This window comes from Eptatretus burgeri, chromosome 14 (assembly GCF_056783735.1).
Source record: "Eptatretus burgeri isolate ZD-2024b chromosome 14, Ebu_testis_v1, whole genome shotgun sequence".
Classification (NCBI taxonomy): Eukaryota; Metazoa; Chordata; class Myxini; order Myxiniformes; family Myxinidae; genus Eptatretus; species Eptatretus burgeri.
In genome coordinates this window covers 43,949,692-43,957,191 of record NC_140974.1, presented here as the reverse complement: position 1 = coordinate 43,957,191, position 7,500 = coordinate 43,949,692, and the positions used below count along the sequence as shown (strand labels likewise).

The following is a 7,500-nucleotide window of genomic DNA, read 5'->3' as shown; positions in this document are numbered from 1 at the left end:
GGCCTGTTCAAAAGGCCCCGTTGTCTGTCACAGAACCTTTTTCATGTCTTCAGCTGCTGGGGGCAACTCACCCCAACCCGGCATGCCATATGCCATCCCACAGGCCATTCTTGAAGCAGGGAGCCAGGCTGCCCAAATGCAGTCTCTGGCTCATGAAATAAATGCAGGACTGAACACAAGAAGGTAGCCGGCTGCCCAATGCAGTCCCAGGCCTCCCCCTTGAAATGAACTGGATGATGCAAGCAAATACAAACGGTGCACGGGCTGCACCAATGCAGTCCCCGTGTGCGGCTGCCTGCAGTGCAGTCCCAGCAACTTGCGCAATGATCCTGGTGCACATGGTGATGGATGGACACAGGGGCAAATGCAAACAAGGGCTAGCAGGCATGGGGTCAAGGCAGAGGCAGGCAGAGAAGGCATGGCAAGGCCGGAACAGGCCGCTGTAGCACAAACCGGCCGGCATACGAAGCTGGCCGGCCTCTTGTCTCGTTCTGGAGGTTTGTGGAGGAAGTTCAGTGGTGCCGGCCGGTCTGAAGGCGGGCTCGGATCTACCCTACTGTCTCCCTCCCAACCTATCGCCTTTGCCTGTCTCTGTCCATACCCACTCCCTTAGTTTGTCAAAGTCCAAATTTAGCCCCATCTTATTTATTTTTTATTTATTTAGCCCCCTCCCACTTAATCTATTGGTTCTACCAAACAAGATTCCCATCGCCTGTGTTGGTGTCCTCACAAATGTGGGCCTTGTCCTCCAATTTTCGCTCATGCCCTTGCACGGTCTCATGGCTGGGCCACGTGGCTCACTTGGCAGGAACTACCCTCTGCCGATTCTCCAACCATGGCACCCCCGGGCCCTGAGACTGTCTCCGAGCCTACCAGCTCCCTAAAATCTGGGGAGTGCCCTCTCTGGCTACTCCCCCTCGACGCTCACGTGGCCGGCTGGCGCCATGGGCCCCTTTTCCCCGGGTGTCCGTGCCCACGACACTGCCCACGCGGCCATTGGTGCTCCGGCACACCCGTGCCCACTACGCTATCCCGGCCCCTCTTGGGCCCTTGGCCTTCCTCTGCCGACTAGTCCGGTGCCCGGGGTGCCCACTAAGCGATACTCACCGTTCGCAGCCACACTCCCAGCCCATCAACAGGACTCCTGCACCCCTCCAAACCGGTTTCGAGCCTACATTCGCACCAACAGCAAAACGACCTCCATTTTGTCAATTTGACTAACCCACTAACTCACATTACTCTGACCCTGGGGTCCCTTGGGTGGGAATCACTCCTCCCCCCAATCATTCATCGCACCATGCATACCACATTCGCTCCATACACTCAGGACCGCTGCCCCTCACTCATTCAACCTGTTTCCTTTCTCAACTTGCATCACATCGCTGAACACTGCCATTCTTCTCACTAAATCCCTCAACTAACTTGTGCTCCCTCGTCATCCCTTAAACTAGTGCACATCCTTTTAACACTACGTAGCTAAGCTATGTCCCCACTACACATTTCCAGTCTGTCACTGTCTTCAAAAATCATTTTCCCATTTCTAAATCTATCCTGAAATCCCTCTAACTAATCCATTCCACAGGCCCCATGAGGACTTGTCCCTGCCCCATGAGGCCGGTCTAACTAAGCTAACCCTTCCCGCTAACTAGTGGTCTTGCTGTGCCCTAAGCAAGGGGGGTTTCCTACCCCCTGCCCAGGAATCATGTTTACCCGAAGTGGCGAGGCTTGCTTTTCTCTTTTTATGCACACCAGCGCGGCAATTCGCAAACTGCGCTCCTTTCGCGTGACGTCATGGCAGCTGTTCGTGCTTCGTGCTCCTTGTCCCTTCTCGGACGGTAACATCCGGCAGGGATTCCCCTCCTGCTGGATTCCAACCATACGTGCAGCCACGACGTCACTGCGCATCCCAAGCAAGCCTCGCGTTTCGAGGGGTTCCCCACACGAGCACATGTGCTCTGCTCGCCCGTAACCCGTGCCGCGGAATCCCCGATGACGTCACTCGCACCCCGAAACCGCACGATTTCTCGCGCAAGCCGGGGCACGCGTAATGTATCGGGGAAACTGCTTCGCGCGCTCTGTGAATAGAAGGCGCGTCGCAGGCTACACGGAGCTTTACAAACACGCTCGCCCGGAGAACCCGTCCGATCCAAATTCACTATTCCCAGCCTAACTTCTGTCCGTCTGCGGCAGTGGTCCCCAACCTTTTGATCCCACAGGCCGCATTCACTACTCCCAAGGATGTAGGGAGCCAGAAAAAAATTGATGCATTTTATTGAGTTTTATTGATGCAAATTGATTCGATTCCTCCCAGCGGTTAAGCGGCAGTGGACGGCAGTGGCATTGTGTAAACCCCTTTAAAATTGCTATATGAAAATGTGTTTTGATTGGAAAATACTCGCGGGCCGCAGTATAGGGCTCCACGGGCCGCATGCGGCCCCCCGGGCCGCAGGTCGGGGAACAATTGTCTGCGGGGTCGGCTTGTATCCACCGCGGGCGTTTCCAGACCAGATTTCACTCAAGTAGGCGCGTCCGTGGCGGCCTTGTGCGAAGCACGGCACGGACCTCGATATAGCTACGGCCGCTACACGACCTTTGTCCCTCGTCTGGCGCCGTCTTCATCGCCATTCAACGCACGCACTTCCGCGTGCCTTGACGATTACACACCTTGCCATGACACTCGGACACGCGGTTGCGTTTTCTCGCATACCAACCGCCATCTCCCTCTCATACCGCACTCTCACACATGTGGTTCCTCTCACATACGCCCTTTCACTCACGCATGCCATTTTACTCATGCGCGTCATTTCACTCACACTATGCGCGTGTTTCAGCACACATTTCGCCACACTCGTAAGCACACACAGCGGGACAATCGCACTGGGGATTCGCGCCACCACAAGCGCTCCCGGGGTCTCCATACCCCCCAAGCTCCTCGTGTACCCGTTCAAAGCACTCGCCCCCCCCCACCTCATTCGGCACGACCAGACTCACCTAGTCGTGATCCGCTTCAAGGGGGCATATTCCCTTCCCTCGTTCCTGAAGGAGGCTATCCTGCTGCTTGCACCGGGCCACGACACATTCCCCAAGCCCCCCCTCATTGTCCCTCGCAAACTCCATGTGTGTGTATTCGTCTTTAGTTTCTTTTAATTCCTGTGTCTCCGTCGTAGTCACCTCTACCGCCTTTAATTTCTCCGTCACTTCGTTTATCATTTCTGTTTTCTCCTTTAATATCTCCCTCGTTTCTACGTGTCTCGTACACGTCTCAGTCACCCCATTTAATTTTTCCCTCTCTGTCACCGTCACTTTCTCCGTCACCTCCACGAGTCTCGCCCAACACATCTCCCGAATTATTGTGACCTCACCAGTCTCCCCTGCGGGACCTACAGCCGTTGCACTCCCTCTCGTTGGTTCGATCGTACTGCCATGTGGTGTCGCCATTTTGTGCTCCACTGTCCGCGTTTCGTCGCGCGCAATCGCCATTATGCCCTTCATGCCCGCCTGCAGGCTTCGCCCCATGCACTGCATTTCACCCTTTATTGCCTTGGTATGCACATCCATACAGTCCATCATGCTTTGTGTGGTCGCATCCATCTTGTTTTTCAAATTGCGCGCATTTGTTTGTAAATCCCACCCATTGCTCGTCTGATCATCTCCACCAAATGGTTTATGTCAAGCGACCCTGACGAAGCCGATTCGCTTTGGTCGGGCGCGGATCCGCCGGGGACTGGGGAGGGAATTTGATGGAGGAGGGGGGGGGTGTCATACACTGCGGCCCCATCCGCGCCCCCTTCGGGCTCTGGGTTCATTTGCGGGGAAAGTTCAACCTGCATGGTGATTTCGTCCTGAGCCAAAGATTCGTTCATTTCTAAATCTATACTACCCTGCGCCTGCTCGCCTTGAGCTGCCATTTTGCGTATCGGTTATAAAAATTTGAACGCTCGGAATTTAATGGGAATGGAGGGTTGCTTTGCACACCCTTGATCCGATTCCGTTAATTTCATTTGGAGGAGGATTCATTTGAATCCCACCTCCTGACAACAGTGTTGAAGATTTTTGGCCGTCTGGCGTGCGGCGACCGCCTTTAGCTCAATTGCGGCCGAACGCGCCCACCGAACGAGCAATCTAGTTGCAGCTTTCGGATCAACGCCGAAACCCAGCTACGGGTGTTTTTAACCACACCATAAACCAGCCAACTCTTCTGTCCACACGCTACAGGGTCGATCGCCAAATTGTCGATGTACCTAATTATTCACGCAGACAGAAATGCCAGGAGTTTATACCTCAACGGAGCCTGCACGAAAACGAGCCGCTTAAGCAGCTCGTTCCGTTTGCGATTGCCGAGCGGTTTTATATCGCCAAGCCCCATCGGGCCAGATGTACGTTTTATCGGCTTATAATCAGCCAGCTAATTATTCCGAACGCAATTATGGCAGTCAATGGAGGAAGGGACGCAACGATCAGGTGACATTCAAAAATGGGGACATTTATTTCCACACAGGCATGCAAGCAATGCAATGAATGGGGGGAAATGGGGAAAAAGACAAGAGCAAAAACCTACAGCCGATGTCTATTTATTATGTACATGCACTTAATCAGTTTGTTACTTAGGGACAAGGCGCCACAGACTTTCATGCAAACCCCAAGAAAGAAAGAACTGGGCTCGTAAGCCTTTATAATTGCTCGGAGCCAGGATGACCGAAGGGGCTCCGAGAGACCGAGCGGGCTACCTGCCACCATCTTGGTGACTCGCTGGATGACCCTCGATGTCTCTGCCTGCACTCCAACCTCCGAACTCTCCAGCTCCCTTCCCGACTCCACCACACCAGCGCAGCGCGAACTTGAACGCTCTCTCCCAGCGCTCTTCACCTCATTCGTTCTTTGTCGACGACTCGGCGTCTCTTCAACCGCTCAACTGGACTCCAGGCTCCAAACTCAACTGGCTTCTCGGCCTTTCAGCATGGCTTTTTATCGGGTTCGGTGGGGGAGGGGGGTGCTTGCTCTTTCACCTTCGATCCTTCATCCTCGGCTGGCTTCGCCCCTTTCGCCGTTCTGATCCGATCTTGCCGTCAAACGCGGCCGTGTTAGGAATCACCGGCTTCACGCGGTTGTGGTGAAGATGATGAGGAGATGATGGCGGTTATGGAGAAGATGGTGAGGAGATGATGGCGGTTGTGGAGAAGATGGTGAGGAGATGATGGCGGCTGTGGAGAAGATGGTGAGGAGATGATGGCGGTTGTGGAGAAGATGGTGAGGAGATGATGGCGGTTGTGGAGAAGATGGTGAGGAGATGATGGTGGTTGTGGAGAAGATGGTGAGGAGATGATGGCGGTTGTGGAGAAGATGGTGAGGAGATGATGGCGGTTGTGGAGAAGATGGTGAGGAGATGATGGCGGTTGTGGAGAAGATGGTGAGGAGATGATGGCGGTTGTGGAGAAGATGGTGAGGAGATGATGGCGGTTGTGGAGAAGATGGTGAGGAGATGATGGCGGTTGTGGAGAAGATGGTGAGGAGATGATGGCGGTTGTGGAGAAGATGGTGAGGAGATGATGGCGGTTGTGGAGAAGATGGTGAGGAGATGATGGCGGTTGTGGAGAAGATGGTGAGGAGATGATGGCGGTTGTGGAGATGGTGAGGAGATGATGGCGGTTGTGGAGAAGATGGTGAGGAGATGATGGCGGTTGTGGAGAAGATGGTGAGGAGATGATGGCGGTTGTGGAGAAGATGGTGAGGAGATGATGGCGGTTTGTGGAGAAGATGGTGAGGAGATGTTTGTTTAAAATAAAAGAGAAAAAAGAATAACACTACCTCAAGGGTTCACAGCCCGGCTCACGAATAATTCCGTTATACATCGATGGGGAAATCTAACCTGGAACACACACTTATCGACAAAACTGATCTTTGGGGAACCTGAATGGTGATCTGTGAATTTCCACAACCGTAACAATATATATATATATATATATATATATATATATATATATATATATATATATATATATATATATATATATATATATACATATACATACATATATGAAGACCACAAGGGGAAAACCATGCAGTCCCTTCCCTGCCTTTCTTTCGGCTCGCTCCTCACGAAAGCCAATCGCAAAAACAGACACAGCTGTCCCTTGTACAGTCGATCGCACCACCTCGGCGCTCTCAGTCCCACCTTTGCCTTCCCGGCGCTCTCTCGCCTCCCAGAGCACTGGGCGGAGACTCTTTCGGAGAGGGGAATGAAGAAGAAGAACCTCTCGGTACACCACCACTGCATGAACAATCAACAGTCTCGTACACCTCCCGACACACATGTAACGTCCAATTCCCGAACAACCTGGCTAAACATGCATTTAATGGGGGATCTGGGCTAATCCTATATTTAATAACACACTAAGGGCCATTTCCACAACAATATTATTATGGAAGAAGCTTGTGGCCAATATTCAACAAAATCGTGTGTTTGGTTCAAGCGAAAATGCATACATGGCAAGTTGGAGGTAATGAAAAACTTGTTGGTAGGATTTTTATTTCATTTTATCAAACATGGTAAAAACGCTTTTGAGATGTTATTCATTGACACAAAATACATCAGAATGCCAAGATAGTCGTTTTGTGATTAGGTGATCTTGCAGCTCTTCAGAACTCATCTCAAATGTTTCCTTCCTGTTACATTCTAAGTGTGGGCTCATCTCAACAATCATGGAGCACCAAACGAGCAGGGATCAATCAAACTGACATGGCCACGACCTGACGGACAAGTCACTTCATGTGAATGTGCTTAGCACTGTATTCACTATAGGCTGTCTTGACCTTTCTTACGAGATCTCTTGGTGGATCAAACTTCTGACTGGGAGGGGGGGTGGTGTTTGCAGGAGTTGGTGGTGGTAGCTTCACAATTAAGGTGGCTGGCTTAAGATCTTAGAGTCTTGAGTTTGAGCCACTGTCGTCCTGTTGGAATAACATCAGGTGGGTTGACTCAGTCTGCCATTCTTCCGAGTTTGGCAAAATGAGTACAAGCTTTCTGGTAAAAGGGGCATTGGATTGGCAGCACACCCGCGCTTCTCAAAAATATGATGCAACGAGCAGGCACAGGCTGCATACGAAACAACAACATAAACGATATCTCATTGAACAGATTACCATTCCAAATTCAAGATGTAATAAACATTAATGAAATGGGATACTGCCCTCCAGGCAATGAAATAGGATGCAATACTGCACTGTAATCAAGCCTGTAGCTGTCGGTATTTGTTATAAGATGGTGTCATCTATCCTATTTAATTATGTTTTATGACATTTTGAATTTGGTAATTTGTGGATATCTTCCATGAAAGAAAACAAACCGAATCTAATAAAATCCTGCCAGAATACTCGAAAGTTCTGATACATATCACCAAGAAGTGTAAGATATATACACACACTGATGAGCCAAAACATTATGACCACCTGCCTAATATGCTGCTGATCCTCCGTGTGCCACCAAAACAGCGCCGACCCGCC

General features: G+C 51.3%; 1 protein-coding gene across 14 annotated transcripts in view; it reads right to left on the bottom strand.

The window, feature by feature from the left end:
* The window catches only part of LOC147013058 (sterile alpha motif domain-containing protein 9-like), a 49,863-nt gene that overhangs the window by 35,400 nt on the left and 6,963 nt on the right, over positions 1-7,500 (bottom strand). For 4 of the 14 annotated variants that reach the window (XM_085854545.1, XM_085854549.1, XM_085854546.1 and 1 more), the window contains one exon: positions 7,451-7,500. This exon is cut by the window's right edge and continues 79 nt beyond it. The exons of 4 other annotated variants lie outside the window; for them this stretch is intronic. The gene's annotated coding sequence lies outside the window, so the exon portion shown is untranslated. Of the gene's footprint in view, positions 1-4,462; positions 7,094-7,446 lie in introns of those variants that run through there. 6 more of the 14 variants (XR_015051173.1, XR_015051174.1, XR_015051172.1 and 3 more) reach the window with 4 other exon arrangements.